The following is a 17,955-nucleotide window of genomic DNA, read 5'->3' as shown; positions in this document are numbered from 1 at the left end:
GAAAGAACATTAGATTTATTACCCATGATGGAACCTTTGGAGAAACTGACAAAGTACTGGCGTTTATCCAACTATTTGATGCGGTTTTTGGAGATGAAGATTTCTCAAAATCTTCAAAGCTTCAAAATGTTTCTATGCATTTTCAAAAGTCAGCCTGTCAAAGGTGGGCAATCCTACATAGTCACAGTGAAGCTCCAAAGACTTGCAAAGCTTTGAGGATTGCTATTACAAAGCAATTCCTTCTAAGTGATGCCAAAAACAAAGTCCTCACGGAATGGTGAACCTTGAAGATGGCCCCGTCTGAGTCTATCCAAAAGTATGTGGATAATTTTTGGGAGTTATATCTCAAAGACAAAATCTACGAAAAGAAAGACTTTGCAAAACAAAAGAAACAATTTTGTGCTGGTCTATCTAAGGAGATGAGTGAGTATGTCAACTCACAAAGACCTAAAACTATTACGGAGGTCATACATCAATATGGTTTCTTTGAGGACTCATTTCCAACAAGGGACTAAGAAGGGCTCAAAGCCAATGGAAGCCAAAGAACCGATTGAGCCAAATGAGAAGAACAATGCGACATGGACTTCTCTCAAGGCCAACAACAACAACAACAAAGGAAAGACAAGAGAAAAGGGCTATAGAGGTTGAACAATATTGTAAAGATAAAAAGTGTTTGAAGTGTGGAGAGCAAGGTCATATTTCCTGTGCATGTCCCAAGAGAAGTGAACGTAATGACCCTCTTAGAGCGACCATGGTGGAAGCTCTAAAATAGGAAGGCCATTTCAAAGGATCATAACTCTCTTATGCTTGGGGAAAAGTAAGAGAGCATGATGCTTTCTTATAATGTTTTGACCCTTTCTCTATCCACAACTTCATTTCTATTGAGCTAGCTACCAAACTAGGAATTCATGACTTTGAGATGGGAGATGTGGTACAAGCAAATGGAGCCTTCAAAATGAAATTGGTCCAAGTCACTCCATTGATTGGGAAGCTAAGACTCCATGTGAAAATTTATGTTGATAAGGAAGATTTCTTCATCTCTCCACTCAAGCATGAAGATGTTATCCTAGGGCACCACATATTGATTGCATTGATGCCACTATGAAGTTTCCAGAGAGAAAAGTCCTCTTTTCCTATTGAGGCAAGTATGTTGCGCTTGATGTTGATAGTGCGGGCAACACTATATCTCTTGTACAGACTCAACTTTAGACAAAGTAACGAAAATCACTCTTTCTTGTTACATGGTTTTTGTCAAGGAGTCTAAGAAAGATGCATGTATTCCTAATGAAGTTAAAAATGAAACTAAAGAGGAATTAGAACTTTCTAGTTTTCTAAATGAGTTTCAAGATGTGTTTACAGATGACATTCCCAGGGAGATACCTCCCAAAAGGGGACAATATGATCATTCCATAGAACATCTACCTAGTAGCGCACCTCCTAATAAGCCTCCTTATTGGGTCTCAATGGCAACAAGAGGAGATTATGAGGCAAGTGAACAAGCTTGTAGAAAAAGGAATGGTTAGGCCTAGTTCATCTCCATTCTGTTCACCCCTTCTTGGTACTTATAGAATGTGTGTGGACTATCGGGCACTCAATTGGAGAACCATAAAGAATAGATTTCCTCTACCCAGGGATAGAAGATACATTCGATAAGCTACAAGGGTCTACCTACTTTAGTACAATATATCCTAAAAGTGGTTATCACCAAATAAGGACAGTGCCTGAAGATATTCATACCATGGCCTTTTGAACAACTTTTGGCCTATATAAATTCTTGGTACTCCATTTTGGACTTACCAAATGCGCCAACTATCTTTAATCGAATAATGGAAAGGCACTTCAGACCTCATCAAATCTTCACGAGAGTGTTCTTTGACGACATTACAATATACTCAAAGACTATTGAGGAACATAAGCAACATCTTCATGTAATATTTCAAGTTTTGAGAGAGAATAAGCTTTACATTCATTAAAAGAAAAATGAATTTTTCTTAAAAGAGATTTGATGTTTATGTCATATCATCTCTCAAGCAGGGATCCAAATGGACCCTACAAAATTGGAGATAATAAAAGAATGGCCTATACCAATAAATTTACACAAATTATGAAGCTTTATAGGAATGTGTGCATACTATCGGCACTTCATAGAAAAATTCTCACTCATAGCAGGCCCATTGTATGACTAAAAAGAATGTTAAATTTGTATGGACTGCAAAAGAGAATGAAGCTTGTGAAAATTTATAGACAAAGCTTACCTCTGAACTCGTGCTAATATTACCAGACCTTTCAAAGCCTTTTGAGGTCTAGTGTGATGCTTGTGGACAATGCCTTGGAGCTGTTTTTCTTCAAGAAGGGCATGTCATAGCATACAAAAGTAAGAGATTGGATGAGAAAAAAAAGAATCTAGGCATATATGAAAAACAACTTTAGCTATCTTACATACCCTAGATAATTGGAAGTATTATCTCCTAGGCACTCCATTTGTTTTGCGCACAGACCATCAAAGTCTTAAATACTTTTTGATGCAAACTAAATTGAGTGATAAGCAAATGAGGTGGGCAAACACTCTCTCACAACTTAATTTTCATTTTTTTTACATAGCTAGTAAGCACAACCAAGTGGCTGATGTAAGAACTAGGGAAACTAGACCTGAGATCCTCCTCCCAACCTCCCTTTATATAGGCGGGTTCCTAGCCCCTTGCCCTAGATGGATCCCTTGTCCACATTGTCTAGCCCGAACCTTGGCCGTAGTCCATGACCATCCTAGTTCTTAGGGTACAGGACCCTTGTCCTGACATTACTCCACCCTTAAAGACATTACTTCCCCCTTAAAGAAGAGTTTTTGTCCTCGAAAACAAAAGTAATGATACCTTCGTAAGAACACTGATGTTTTCTGTGTTGGTATCCCAAACGTGATGCAGTGAGGAGGTTCAATGAAACCAAGAGCAACATCTTGATTTTCAACATTGTTGTCCGTTTGCAAGCACTTGGGTCTAAATGGTAACTCCATTTATAACTCACTTGAATACTGTAAAGAAGGAACCATAACTAAGAGTTGTCCAAAGGCATAAACAGTGTTCAGATCTTCTGAAGGTACTGGAATAATGCAAGAAAACATTGGTGCAACTGTCCATGAAGTTGAGAGCCAGATTTCCAACTCGTGTGAGTATCTTAAAAAGCTTCATAGCTACGAAGAAGTAGAGTAGGGTGTGTCCTTATGTCAGACTTTTGAACATATTGGAACACATATAACTACATGTTCATCCCTAATGAAGATTACTTGCCAACATACTTTGTCAACACACCTGGTAAGTCCTTGAAGGATGAAACTATTAAAAAAAAAATCTCCAACCCCACCACAATAGGTGTTCAAAGTTGAAAACCATACTTACGCAAATTCTGGAATAGGGAGAAAATCATCTATTCAGAAATGCGTTGTGCTAACGTATGATCTTAGCAAATCCTTTAGCAAAAGAAATGTTTGTAAGTTGCCCATCCAACACGAGATGAATAGCAGCAGTAATGTTCCCCAACCTTTACAGACAGTCGTCCCTGGCTGTCGGTAAACTAGGACTCAATCATTGAGTAATCCGCCATATATGTTATATGGAGTGAAGACAACCAACTAGGTTGAAAGAGGGTGGACTGGAGTAAGCTCCTAGAGTTTAGACCATCCAACCATAGACACCCATCTTGAGCCAGTGCCTTGTATGGCAGGGTATAAACTCCTAATAAATCTGCAAGAGAGATTGCACAGGCAGTGCAAGAAGGTGCAGAGAGAATAAAGTCCATGAATTGGCATGCCACTTCAAATAAATCAATGTTAAACACTAGGGCCCATAACACCTAGTGTGCATGCATTTAACACAAATTTATCCAAACCGCAATTCCATGACGAGACTTTCCATGGTACGTAAGTGAAAGCCTTTCAACAAGAGTTGGATCATAACAGAATGTGAAAGATCAGTCACACCTAGGTACCAACCCTGAGACATTCTCAATAACTTAGCATACTTGGTTATATGTAGAAACGACCCTCTGTTAAGATGGTTTCACAGCACTTGTCAGTGCAACAAATCTGTACTGAGTTCCTGGTAATTTCTGGCCACTGAAATTGTTCCTGATACGGTGTGCTCCAAATGGTCTAATAAACGGATGCGACCAACACGTAGGGACTTAGTCACGACACATCATTAAGAATTAGGCGCCAGTGTCAGTCCAGAGACTCATATTCACCACATGTGGAATATTTCGCAAATAAGGATGGCCAAAAAAGCGACATCCATCAAGTACAAGATGTACTTGTGTGTGGAGGAACTGTAAACACTCCAAGACAAGAGTGAGAGGGACCCTCATTATCTTGCTCCACACTGGCTAAACCGAACTCCTTGAGTTCCTAGGCCATGTTGTATCCCATGTGACAACATGTGCCAAATTGAACCCTAAAATTAGGTTCATAACAGCATAGGACAGAAAGATAGATTGGACCCTTGGCCCAAAATACTTTGTGCCGACATGCCCTTGGCATGGCTCTGTAACATTCAAGCGTACTTAGACGTCTTGAAAAACCAAGCAAAGCATACTAAACATGGAATGACACCAATTCAATACACTTACTTGTATGCAAATGGAATAACATAATGTACACTTACCTTTATGGAAATGGAATAACATAATGTACACTTACCTGTATGCAAATGGAATAACATAATGTGCACTTAGCTATATGGAAATGGAGAGGAGCACGTCCCCTACCTGAAAAACAAACAGCATTGCACTGGGAACTCTGGGTGTTGCCTTTGCAACCGAAGCCCTTGGATTTGAATCTACGTAGTCAAACCCCTTGATAAGACTTCTTTGTAGAAACTGCTCAACTAGGTGATAACGGTAACCAACATAGTTAACCGTGTACAGATTGAGTGGAATCAACTTGAAAAGTGTGTTCGTTTGGTACCGCGTGGTAGATTGCGGAATTATTTCCTTGAAAGTAGAACTGGGAGAGATCAACTGTGATCCTCAATGCAGATCAAACTGTGATCCTTAATGCCTATGGGGTGATGTAGCAATCACCTGCCGGGTCTTACCCCAAAACAGTATGTCCATAGACACTCCGTAGTGCTATAGAGAGAGAGCAGGAGACCCACACAAGCAAACTACCGATCTCTTACAACCATGCTGTCACAACTGATTGCTGCGTCTATACTCCGTGGTAGAGATCAGCCGGTGTGAGTTTAAGATTATCAAAAAACTCACTTGAGCGTTGCACTAAAACATGTAGTGCAAAAATGATACCCGAAACATCCGTAATGACATCCGTAATGGCAAGACGCTTGCTTGTCAATTAAAGTCAATGTGTATTCCACTGGGTAGAGCTGTTCGATCTTGGAAACAATTGTCCAAGGAATACATACAAGTGGATCTTATCCTAGTGTTAGCAATGGCTCTTAGCCAGCATGCGTGGTTCATAGCCATCATGGCAATTAGCGTTCAATCGTCAAACCGATGAAGACTAATGTGGATGGCACCTTGCCCAATTTCTAGCTGAGAGTTTTTAGAGCATCTTGGCTCAGGAGAACTCACTAGTGAAACATGTAACAAAACTTCGTAGAAAATTTTCATTTTGTTCCTTAGAGAAAGAGATGAAGAACGAAAAGAAGAGCATGCTGGGCTGAGGAACATTCCTTAAGTTTGTAGAGTGTGTGCCTAAGCTGTGTGCTCTTACGCATCGTATGCCTGACTTGCAGCTTATCATATAAGCATTCCTCAGTTTTCCGATATGACTCTCTCGATGAGAGAGATAACATAAAACTTATTCCAATCCACCTAGATTACAGGGGTCATGATTGTAAAAGGATGACTTAGCATTGGCAGGTTGCCCTTGAAATAAGTCCTAGATTTAGGTTTCCTTTTAGTGTGGTTGTGTGTTAATAACAACCGACAATCATTTTAAACAGTCTGTCACTGATTCTGTCCTTGACAAATTTGCGAGTGTGGTAGCGTAATCAATGAAGTGGTGGAGGTCATTCCTCCTTTCTAGCATGCCTTGCATATAAAAGTGAAGCTCGTGGCTACCGTAAAAGTTACTACCAAAAATGCCGTGCATCGATGGGAGTGGTAGTGATTCGATGAAAATAATTTTCTTGTACCGACGGGACTGGTAATGACTCGGTGAAATGTGGTCCTGATTAATGTAGATGCCCTAAACTTGGTTGCCACTGCTCTTGGCCCCAAGTTAATGGTAACACGATTTAGAAACCGTGTTGCAAGTGAAATTGGTTGTACTATAAAGGATGATTATTTCAGAAAAGAAATTAGGGCATAATCCTACCCAATTGGAAAAACATGGGCAATACTCTGAAAAGGTCACATGCACGTATAAGGACATATAACTACTATGCCCTGCACCAAAACTGGAGTTTATGTTGAATCACTAACTAATGCATCAGGTTTACGTTTGTCGGACATGTGGACATTGGCTTTTTTGATGCATTCCTAAGCAAATAAAGTATAATTTTTTACTTTTTGCACGTTGAAAGTCGGATGGTGATAGTCGCTTCCTGACCACGTTGGTCATGCCCCGATTTGTTCCGACAACTGAATTATTTTGGACATGTTGGACCTCTTTGGTCATCACTGGTAGATTGACAACCCCTTGGGTTGCTGGCAAGTGGGGAGCTGATTCTGGTAGCATTCTGTAAATTAGTTGTGTGAGATTTTCTACTTGCGCCAACAATATTTGGACCCTTACATCTAGCTTGCGAAATCGGGCATCAAAAGTTTGCCAGTCCTGTCGAGTGACAAACTCCCTGGCATCCGGAAATTGCCTGTCATCCTCTAGAATATCCAACACGCTCTGAGGAGGAGGGGTTGATAAATGAGGAGACAGAGATAGATCGCCTGGGTTTGCACCATCCATCCTTGTTGGCACGATGGTACCCTTCGTGAGAGTATCCGGCCCCATGACATCCACAGGTGGAGCCAATTCCAGGTATTCAAAGTCAAACATGTGTTGATCATCAATTTCCGCACTCATGGAAAATCCGTGTTGTGCGAACAAAAGAGAAAACAGTACCTTGGAGTGCAAAAAAAAACTCGTAGCCGTATCGAACACAGAGGTCGGTAGTGAGCCGTGCTAACTTCGCCGGCGGTCGTAAAGAAGGTGAATTTCAAGCCACGGTAGAATTGGCGAAGAGGTGAAATCACCGAGGAACTTCAAACTGCCGATGACATTGAGGGTATTGAGATTCGAGAAAGTCGAGCTTCCCAATAAACTTGTTCGCATCGTGTGCAGTCCAGCAAGTTGCAAGTCGCTTAATGTAGACTTGATGAACCGAACGCTGAATTCGAAGTCGGATTTTAAATCCCAAGCAACTGCAAAATCAGCAATTGACTTGCAGCCGAGGATGCACTTGAAAACACCGATCAATTCGTAGTGGGCGATAAGTGGATTTGCATCTTATGCAAACGGCAAATCGGTTGGAATTTGTGCTGTGGGAAACGGCAAAATCTGGTTTGCAGCTGGTTCGGAATATTGAGTTATTCCTGCTCAACAAAGATTGGTGTTTGCCTTCCACCGGATCAGAGAACTGAGGGGAGGCCTGCCGGCACACGAAGGCTCGTCCTTGTGCTGCCTTGCCTGTGGGAAGGGCCACCTAGAATGGCCAAGGCTCAAAGCCAATGGCCAAAAGGCCTTGCAATATGAACTTGGCGGATTTTTTGACAGAAAAAAATACACAGGTAGCAGTCGACAGCGCGAGGAGAGAGAAAGAACTTGGTGCGGCTTGCTCAGGCCTGTGGCGGCCGCGAGATGTTGGCAAAGCTTCTACCTCCCGAGGGCGCTTCCTTCAAGCCCAAGCCCTCACGATTCCGTGCACCACACAATGGTTTCCAAAACGGGCAAGACTGCCCGATTTAGGCAGTGCCTTGCTAAAAATGGAAAAAACCCCAGTAAAGCCACGGTTCTCACCTAAAGACCCTATTTTTAGGAGCTAAAAGTGACCACGCCTAGAGAGAGAGAGAGAGAGGAAGAGAGACTCCTAAGCTCTGATACCAGTGTAAGAACTAGGGAAACTAGACCTGAGATCCTCCTCCCAACCTCCCTTTATATAGGCGGGTTCCTAGCCCCTTGCCCTAGACGGATCCCCTGTCCACATTGTCTAGCCCGACCCTTGGCCGTAGTCCATGACCATCCTAGTTCTTAGGGTACAGGACCCTTGTCCTGACAGCCGATGCACTTTCATGAAGGCCAAGGGTGAATGTTGTAAGCTTGTATTAATAGCTACTCACAATGATCTATACTCTATGATAGGTGAGTATGCTACAGGTCTGGACTTCAAAGATGTAATGTCAACTATTGCACTAGGGAAAAAAGAGGAGCCATACAATGTGCAAGATGGTTATCTTTTATATGGCAATAGGCTATGCGTTACACATAAGCTACATGAGAATGTTATGTAAAAATCTCATGTTCCACCTTATGTGGGACATAGATGGATTCAAGATACTCTCAAGGGAGTAGAGATGTACTTTTATTAGCCAAAAATGAAGCCAGACATGTTGGACTATGTTGCCAAATGCATTGTATGTTCAAAGACAAAGTATGATAGAGGGAAGCATCTTGGCTTGCTTCAGCCATTGCCTATACCTGATTCCCCATGGGAAAGTATATCCATGGAATATGGACAATAGTAGATCATTTTAGCAAGAAATCGCATTTCATACCGATAAAAAAGACTATTAAAGCACACCATATGGCAACCCTCTTTATCTACTAGGACTTTATAAGTATCATGGCTTACCAAAGTCTATAGTATCCAATAGAGATCCAAGAATGACTAGTAATTTTTGGAAAGGTCTCTTTGAGAATTTGGGTACTAAGTTGAATTTCTCCTCGGCCTATCATCCACAAATGAATGGCCAAAGTGAGATAGAAAATTCAACCATCAATGATCTACTTAAAGCCAATATTATGGAAGTAGATAAAAGAGAACAATGGAAAAAGTATTTACTCTTATTAGAGTATGTGTACAATAACATTTTTCATACTTCTATAGGAAAGGCACCCTTCAAAGTAATTGAAGGAAGACCCAACCTCCCATTGATAGTCAAGACATTTGGGAACATATTTTCTATTGATGATGAGTATAGTAGAGATCTTAAAGAATCTTTTCAAAAGATCAAAGAATCTATATCCATCATGCAATGAAAGCAAAAGGCTGCTACTACTGATAAGCATAGACGAGCTTTGATCTTCAAAGAAAATGATTGGGTATTGCTCAAGTTTCCAAAAGCACGCCTAGGTCACACTATGGAGAAGGGAACACAAGGACGCCCAACGGGTCACCAATAATATTATGCTAGAAGAGCAAAAGGATTTTATGACCCATTTCAAGTTCTCAAGCCTATCACTAAAATGGCTTACAAGTTAAGGTTATCCAGTACCTGGCTCATTCATAATGCCTTTCATGTGAGCCTCTTGAAACCTTAAAAGGGCGATCCACCCAAAGAATCAGTTATTGAAGAACCACCTGAGTTCGAGAGTCAAGAAGAGATCTTGCAGCCAGAGAGAATTCTATGACATGACGAAAAGGTTTTAAGAAGTGGTAAGACTATCCGACGATATCTTGTCAAATTTAAGAATTATCCTTTTGAAGATGCAAGGTGGATGCAAGACATTCAACTAAAGGATAATGTAAACCTTGTAAATACTTGCAATGACTCTTTGTAAAGATAAGAACCAGGTATGAACAAAGTATATTCTATAAAGAATTTTGTCTTGTTTTGACCCTAAGACTTCTTCTATATGTTCATAAATTTTGAGTGTATGCATACCAGTTATCAAGCTTGCGGCAACTTAGTCTCTCAAGCATTTAGTATACCTTGCCAATCTACTAGAAAGAAGATTAGGGCTAAGTAAAGGCATGCTTGCAACAACTAAGAGTTCCAAGCACCAAGAGGAGTTAGTCACCACTACGGAAGAATGTCGACGGGGTAAAAAGGGATCCTCTACCCAAAGCAACATGACTAACTATGCTTTTTTTTCCATTCCATAGTCAAGGATGACCATGATTTCAAGGGAGAGGTAATGTCATGAATATTAATTTTCAAACTTCCAAAACTATTTTCCAACTTATATTGGCTACTTAAGTCCAAGGGAAAAAAAAAGAGAACAAATGAAATTGATTAAGTGCTAATGGACCAACCGGTCAAAGCTTGGGATCAAAAGGGAAAAGTTCATAAAAGAGAAGGGATAATTGCTCATTAATTATCTCAATCGTTAATTGCTCATTAATTATCTCAATCGTAGGTACATGTCAAGGAAGGATACATGTATCCTAGGCAGCCTTGATAAAAGGTACATGACAAAGGAGATCACCGAGAGCAATGATAGGAGTCTAAAAATAGAAAGTGACTATGCTAAGCTCAAGTCATCAAAATAACTCTTTAGACCCTAGGTATGAAGTCTTGGAGGCATTAGGGTGAAATTTTAACTTGCCATAAATTATCTAAGTTTAGCAAGTCCTAAGAGCAGCTTGGCGGCACTTCTAAAGCATTGTACTAAGGTTTTGCACAAGAGATGAAAGTTTTAAAGCTCAAAGGATGAGTTTTATTTTTGCCAAAGATTATCTTAGTTTAGCAAGTCCTAAATTAGCAAGTAGGTTATAACCACGGGTCAACTTCATAAGCCTCCAAGGTTTGTGCAAAGGTCTTGCACACCCGAGCTAATTAATTAAAAGGTAAGCTTATGGTTTTACTTAAATGAAATGAAAAAGCTAAATACTAAGGTCAAATGAGCTCTTCTTCATTTAGTAAGTTGACTCTAGTTTTTGTTTACTAAGCTTAGCACATGCTTGCTTTGTGTGAACTTAAACAAGTGTGTGTGAGTGTGTGTGGTGTCTCCACTTGCCAAGATGAGTCCCAAGAAGAGGGGGGCGAGCTCTAGCATGCAAGGCAAGAGGGGACAAGTGTTGGGCATGCTTGATTTGTATTAGGAGGTTTTCTCACCTCATTGGTCAAGTGTGAAGCATTCTAATATAGATGCACACTAGCATAGCTATATAAGAGCACTCGTTGCATTTTTGAAGCTCTTGCTCTTCTTACACATTCAGTCAAATGCCCAAGTTGTCAAAGCAAGCTATCTCTCTCTCTCTCTCTCTCTCTCTCACTCATTGGAGCTCCAGAGACGGACTCTATGCTCAAGCTCTTGGCTATGGATGAAAATCCAAGACAATGAAAGTTTCTTCTTCTACATCTCTACTATACTAATACTAAGATTTGATAAGAGCTTGCCCATGAGCAAGTGTACATGGAATTTTAATTCTCTTGCTTGAAAAATACTTCTCTTCACCTTCATCTTCCTCTTTCTCAGCAGTTCCTTTCTTTCCATTGGGGTGTTTAGGGTTTGTGAAGGAGGGTTATGCCATGGAATCTTGAAGACAACATCTTCTTGATTCAAGAAAGGCTCCACAAGAGCACACACATGTATTGTAACAAAGATATCTTTTGAGAGGATTATAATAAAATTCCTTTTGGAAGGGGGACTTGCTCTAAGCAAATTCAGTCTCTATTGAGTTGTCAATCTTAATTGGTTATTCTCTTTCAATTATGTGCATGGTTAATGTGTTTGTATAAAGAAATCAGCCCGGTACAACCTATGTTTTCATTGCTCTCTCTCTCTCTCTCTCTCTCTCTCTCTCTCTCTCTCTCTCCTTTCATAGTTAAATTCTGCTGAATTTAAAAGTAAGTGTTAGATTTTCTTGACATATGTTATGGGACAATTGCCCCTAAAACATGGCAACCTTCTCCAACTTTCCCTTGCTTCATCTCTAACCCTCATAGTTGTCCAATTTTTGCCAACAAAAAAGAGTCAAAAGTTGGCATTTTCCATCACTCTTATTGCAATCCAATGCCTTCAACAAAAGCTTCCTCATTACAAATTTGATTTCTTTACGAACCACCTTAGCATATATATCGATAAAAATTATATCAAGGTTGATCCGATTTGACAAGTAGGTACTCCCAAAATCTTCTTTTGTGGATGCAAAGCGATACGACACCCTTATCATAGCGTGCAAGCAAATTTTGGGAGTGTGACATATGTGTGGTATTGTAGGGTGAGCCTTGGCTACATCTACTAAGAGCACACCATTAGACATGTAGTACGAGGGGTACAAATTTTACACAGGACATGAGCTACATTGTTATGTGAGATGTTAACCACATTAGTATACTAAGACTCAAGGCATTCTTTGGCAGAACATTGTCCACCCATTGTCCATATACTTTTGTGATAGGGCCTTCTATGATATCACGTTGTGATGTTTCTGATGAGAGACAATTGTATTGATTATAGAAGGCTTAAAGGCCACCCAAGTGTCCATAATGTGTTACATCTACACTAGATGTTATGGTAGAATTTACCTAAATGATATCTTGGATGCACTTTCACAAAACTAGACCTAACTGATGATTGGTTTGTGAGCGAGTTTAAAGATTATGACTAATTAAAGCATATCAGTGTATAGATATAAGCACACAACGTAGTCATGTACAAATCTCATATCTTGAGCATACATCAGTAAGAACAAGCGCATATATATATATATATATCTATATATATATATATATGTACAATAAAAATAGCCATAAAGCTTAGCAACAAATCTGGCCATACAACCAAAGACAGACCCGTACTACATTATAATCAATTGCATATACAAGGAAAGACAAGCCATATACTTTATCAAATAGATTGAGGGATAGTACTACATTATAATCAATGGCATAAATGGATAGTACCGTATACGGTGCTTCACACATTCCTTCGATTGTTATCTCAACTATTTCTTTCATAATGTGATTGCATGTACTCAATTAGGTCTCCTCAATCTCGGAAAAATAAAAAATCTTTCAAAACATCGTAAGTGCGTAAGTGTAGGGTGAATTTAGGAAATGAAAAGACCTATGAAGGTGGAAAGTCAAAAGACTTTTTGTGTCCATATAAAGAGATGACAGACTTCACAATGGTGCATTTGTGTCCATTTATGAAGGTGAAAAGTCAAAAGACTTTTTGTGTCCATATAAAGAGACGACGGACTTCACAATGGTGCATTTGTGTTTTTCTTCTCCTTTAGTATCCCTTTAGCCTTTTCTTCTCTTTAAAGTATCCTTGCACTATGTACTTGCACTAGTTAGCGAGTGAATATTTATTTTTTGAAGCCATTAGGAATACCTTATAAAGAAATACCTTATAATTATTGATATCATGGAACGATTTTGTTTTTGTGAATGGAATCAAGAGGCTAACACCTCCCTGTCACAAACGGTGTACACGGGTAGTAAACGTTTTTTGCGTCATGGCCTTATTCCTAGAAGGTGTCCCCTTATGACTATAGGACAACAACTGCACCAAGGCTCTAATATGAGTTGAAAGTATATGGGGGAGAACTTAAGAGCCATCCTAATACTATTCTAGCACATATGCACAAAAATGCAATGTTTCCACCACTTTGTCTAGAGGTCCACGCCGTGCATGTTAGGAAAATCTAGTGTAGCCAATTTATGCAAGCCTAATAGTTAGGCACTGCAGACAGGTCACAAATAAGGCTTACCCCAACATAATTAACTGGTGGCTAAGCCTCCAACGAACGTGCTCTTATGAAATTTCAAAGGAGGAGAGGTTTCCTTCACATGATCCTTTGTAGAATTCATGCTGGCATTTGATTTTCCTTTAGTGATGGCATGACATTTGAAACCCTTAATAAACTAAACGACAATTAAAGTTAACCTTGATAAATCCTCGAGATTAAGCCCCCAAGCACATGCTATCAGGCCAACCTTATGGCTGAAAAGGAACCTTATTATATATATTTTTTCCTGAGGTGACTAACTTTGCATGTAGGCAACTGTTGTTTACCTGGTCTTTGGAGGATGGGATTCACAAGACCAAACAATTTCATACTTACATTCCCATAAAAACATCCCAGAGTGACTTGCAAGTAGGATGACTGTAAATTTTACAGAGCAGTAAAATTCCAAACCAGCATTACAACATCAAGTGCATCTACAAGAACATATCAGAACCTGTATACTCATTGGTTTAGGGTTTAGGGTTTAGGGTTTAACACAGCTTGTAAGGTGAACAAGCGCACTCCTAAGCTCCATTTGTGTACCAACGGCCCAAACAACAAGCACCAATAGGCCTTCTCTCTCCTACCAAGCTCTAATCATGAGCTTGTTATCATATTTTTGATGAGTGTCACCATATCCTGTTGGCTATGCATTGCACATGTACATGAACATAATCTGATAGGCACCAACGAGAACAGCTGCCATTGCATGCTTGCACGCTGGATGGTTCAATCATCTTGCAGACAAGCTGAATGAAGACATATGCGTTATTGAGCTGTTGCCCTTCTCAAGGAGAGGATCCACATCTGAGATGGAACTCATCAGCCCTTCCAGTGTCTTGTCAATGTGCGCTTTTGCAAACGAAGAAGGGCTCCTGAGCACAAAGAGAAGACCTTGGTGCAAGTCAGAGAGATGCACATCTTGCACGCGCACGAGGCCTTGCAACATATGCACTACATTTGCCATGGTTGGTCGCGATGCTGGATCTTCTAGGACACACAGGAAAGCTGAGTTTATCATGCGTCTCAGCTGCAACATGTCATCCTCATTGCCCAAAGAAGCATCAGTTAAAAGTGCTATATCTTCATGCTGAGCTTGCCAAAATGCCCACTCTGGGTAGTACACCTTTTTCATAGCCTCAATGCTGTAGTCCAAGTTTCTCCTTCCGCTGTTAATCTCCATCAACAACATGCCGAAGCTGAAGACATCACACTTCTCATCAATAACACCCTCCTTCAGCCAATCTGGAGCAAGGTATCCTGGGGTGCCTCTCATCGTCGTCATCACGTGTGTTTCACTCTTATTTATAAGCCTAGACAGACCAAAATCTGCTACCTTTGCTTCGAAACTTTCGTCAAGAAGGATATTCTGTGGCTTGATGTCTAAATGGATAACCTTCTCTCTGCTTTCATGGTGCAAATACGCTAAACCCTGGGCAATGCCCAAGGCTATCTTGCACCTTACATCCCAAGTTAATTTTGACCTCCTCTGAGCATCAGCAAATAACCATTATTGGTCAAGTGATCCATTCTCCATGTAGTCATAAACTAGCAATCGATGCCCTTTCTGTGCGCAAAATCCACGCAACCGAAGAAGATTGTTGTGAGAAATTCCCCCCATGATGGCTACCTCGGCTTTGAATTCCTTATTTCCCTGGTTGAGGCTTTCAAGCTTTTTCACAGCCACTTTTGTGCCATCAAGAAGCTGCCCAAGATACACTACCCCAAAACCTCCCTTGCCTAACTGCTTTTCAAAACCACTGGTCATCTGATGTAGATCCTTGTAGGCGAATCTGGTGGGAAGCCCCTCAGTAGCATCAAGCAAACCCTCATCCTCCTCATCCTCCTCTTCCAAGAGCTTTCTATACCAGCAATACAAAATCAGGAGCACAAAGACAACCAAAAGAAATACAGCCGGGACAATACTTGCCACAAGAATGGTTGTTTTAGATGACTTCCCTTCACCCTGAGGAAGTACATTCACCTTGATATATGTAAAATAAGCACCTTGGTCGAGAGAACCACGAAGACTCCGAGCTTCATCCACATGATGACACACATTCACATCTTTGTGCCAAAATGCAACCAGGCAAGAACAATTCTGCACACATGTTTGCACACATGCTTCCTCAGTGGAGATGTTTAAAGGAGGTCTGTAGTTGTTGGCCACATAGTCTACTCCCTTCAGTTGTAGCATGGTTTGTTCTGTTAGAGCCAAAGCATTGCAGCGGAGCTCACTGCCAGGGCTACACCCAAACGAGAAATCAGATGTGTTGGCGGGAAGAAACAATGAGCTATTTGCAGGGCATGCACATTGCGAACCTGCAGTGCAAACCCCATAAGGCCCGCAATAGTTTGGAAGTAGACATGAGTCTGATTGGAAGATGTTTAGTTGAATGGACCACACAGATCCTAATGAGTAAACACGCAGATTGCCGTCATGTTGGAGGCATAAGAAGGTTGAATTACTAAGCGAGACACTCTCACTAGTTCCATATTGCTTGAAAGGAAGGAGCCCAGATGATGTCTGAGCAGAGCAGAATGGCGGCCAATATGAGTCATTATCAGCAATTGGAGACCCTGGAAAATTGGTGTTCAATGTAAGTGCACCTTCAGGGCTCATAAATGCAGCAAGTAGGCTCGGCTCACATGTGCGCTTGACAGAGAGAGAGTCGTTGAATCCATAATAGCTCCATATCCAGTAGGGCTCAGGATTCTGACGGTTGGTGTAAAGAGCGAGACCACTTGGCTCCATCACAAGTGTGTAGGCACCAGGGGAGGGGTCAGTTGGGGAGATCCAACTAGTGAGATTTTGTCCTGGAAGTAGGAATTGAGTGCTGGTGAGCGTGTCTGTAGGGTAATCTCCACTTTGCCATATGACATACCCGCTGGAATTGCGCAGAACCAAACTTACTGGGTTTTCCACGACCTCCATTGTGGCGACTCCTTTGTTAGCAGTGTTGGATGACCAGATGGGTATGTTAAGGTCATCCCCAAAAAGTACAAGATTTCCATCAGCAAGTAGCTGGAGCGAAATGGAGCTTGCAGTGACCGGATGAAGGCGATTGGCAGTCCAAACAATGGCACCTCCATAGATGACTGAGCCTGAATAAGTGTAGATGGAGAGCGTGAAGGACAGATCAAGTATGGACGGCGTGGACGACAATGTTGGAGAGGAGAGAAGGCATAGATATGTGGAGACATCAGGAGGCTGCCCGCAAGATGAGGAATGCGAGGGAGCCGGGATAATGCTCGAGAGGCCATGGTGCATACTCTTGTGTGAGGTTGGGTTGAGTGAGAGAATAGGAGCTGTTGAGGTGCCATACCTGCTGAGCATTCGCAAGGTGGAAGAGGGGGTAGACCAAAAACAAGCCGAAACGAACAACAACAGAACATGAGTACAGCCTCATGAGAGACATGCATTTCTTCTGTTCAAGCAATTTTGAGAACAAATTTGTCTCTGTTAAAGCAACTTGAAGGCACAATTCTTTTAGACTTCTCTCTGCATCGCTACGGTTCACTGTGTGTGATACCGTCGAAAAAGAGCACAACTACTGACCTGATCTTCAAGCTTCTTGAGAGAACAATGGCGGTAGTAATCGCGTAGACGAAGACGAAGCTCGTGGTGGGTTGACGCTTTCAATGCAGAAGCTTGGACGGCAATAGCCCCTCGGGCCCTCGGCCCTATATACCAGGGGGTCTTCAATGAAGACCGGGCAACGTTTTTGATGGTTATTGCTGTAGAGCATAGAGCTGGTTCAGCCGGTGGCCGGGTTGCCAACCAGCTGGCAACAAGTTGCGACGCGTTGCAAAGAAAACCGATGGCACATGAATAGAGCAAGACGAGTGCGTGATTGCGAACTTGTTGGCAACCAGCACACCATGTGAACTGTCCCATAACAAGACATACGTAGATTGACATCAAGCGTCTAGTTTAAGTTGTCCATGAGTATTTAACTTCTTTGTGTTCCAAAGCGTCAAACAATAATACTAAAGTGAGGGCAGTAGGACTATCTATTTCATTTGTCTGATGATTTCGTTTATCATCATATGTGAGGTCTGTCGCCACGCAACAGGGACATATTTATGGATTATGAGCAAGAACGTCACACTGCATGGTCCAATCTTTATATAGTGCAGTAATTTCAAACCATGACTAGCATATGGATGGTGAACTAGTTTCAATTTGGTTGCAGCTCCCTAGATTTCTTACGCTTGGACTTTAGTCTTGTAGGCCTTGAGAACCTCATACTGAGACCTAGTATGGGAGAAACGATGACATATATAGTATGGCATCAATATTTAGGACTAAAGTAAAGGTGCACAA

General features: G+C 41.2%; 1 pseudogene across 1 annotated transcript; it reads right to left on the bottom strand.

Annotated features, from left to right (window-relative positions):
* Window positions 1-13,907: 13,907 nt before the first annotated feature.
* Window positions 13,908-17,321, bottom strand: LOC147424140 (G-type lectin S-receptor-like serine/threonine-protein kinase SD2-5; annotated as a pseudogene). The gene is made up of 2 exons (XR_015186602.1): window positions 17,188-17,321; window positions 13,908-16,957 (listed from the first exon to the last, which is right to left on the bottom strand). The product of XR_015186602.1 is annotated as a G-type lectin S-receptor-like serine/threonine-protein kinase SD2-5 (transcript).
* Window positions 17,322-17,955: the final 634 nt, after the last annotated feature.

The sequence above is a fragment of the Adiantum capillus-veneris genome, chromosome 26, assembly GCF_014529385.1.
Source record: "Adiantum capillus-veneris isolate H3 chromosome 26, ASM1452938v2, whole genome shotgun sequence".
Lineage (NCBI taxonomy): Eukaryota > Viridiplantae > Streptophyta > Polypodiopsida > Polypodiales > Pteridaceae > Adiantum > Adiantum capillus-veneris.
This window is presented reverse-complemented; position numbering and strand designations above follow the sequence as displayed.